The 874-nt window shown below is 35.0% G+C and overlaps 1 pseudogene; it reads left to right on the top strand.

Moving 5' to 3' along the window:
- The first annotated feature begins 205 nt into the window (after positions 1 to 205).
- LOC112126478 lies at positions 206 to 395 on the top strand (annotated as a pseudogene).
- The last annotated feature ends 479 nt before the right edge of the window (positions 396 to 874 follow it).

Genomic DNA, 874 nt, shown 5'->3' on the forward strand with positions numbered 1-874 from the left:
TAAATTGCATAATTTCACAATTAAAGGACTTACTGTGGGAAATAAAGCTATGTAATCCACTCCAGTTACAGAGGAGTCTACAGGGGAGACCTCTGCTAATTTTTTGCTCACAGATATCAATTTTTTCCGCTAGAAAAAGCCAAAGCCAACAGAGAACACATTAGCATGTCCGCCAACGATGACACCGTTCCCACCACTCCAAAATAACCTTGCGTAGTGGCAATATCGTAATCAATGAAGTTCTACTGAGATGCGATTATTGCTAGTTGAAACTAAATTAAATTGAATTCTTACACATTCTAGCAGCTTGGGACTATCCACTTTAGAATGTAGGAAGTTATGGTGGAACAGCAAGTCAATCAGGTATCTTCTATCTTCCAAAATTGATCCATGTTCTCTTTTAATTTTTAATTTAAATGATACAATTCTTAATAACATTTTTTGACTTTTTCCAGAAACAAAGTAGGCTTATTGTACATAGGGGCTCAAACTACACTTACCATATTCAAGGATGGTTCCCACATATGAATAATATAATACTTTCAAGGCTGTCTTACTGTTAAAGTCCAGTGACTTCCTTGCGACAAATCCCAACAATTGCATACCTTAGCTTGACTTTTGTTTGTGTGGTTACTAAATGTTAAATTCTTATCATGCCAAACACCTAAGCCTTTAATCACATCAAGTCTTCCTAGAAGACAGCCATTGATCACATAATTGTACCGTAAATCAATCATTTTTCTACTATAGGTAACAGTTTTACATTTCTCACAATTTAAATACATTTTATTATTTGCACACCGTTACTCCAAAAAGTTTAGGTCCCTCTGTAAGAGGTTGCAGTCAATGATCGTGTCTACGGTTTTATAAATTT

This window comes from Cimex lectularius, unplaced genomic scaffold (assembly GCF_000648675.2).
Source record: "Cimex lectularius strain Harlan isolate CLEC.00 unplaced genomic scaffold, Clec_2.1 scaffold108, whole genome shotgun sequence".
In the NCBI taxonomy this organism is placed as follows: domain Eukaryota; kingdom Metazoa; phylum Arthropoda; class Insecta; order Hemiptera; family Cimicidae; genus Cimex; species Cimex lectularius.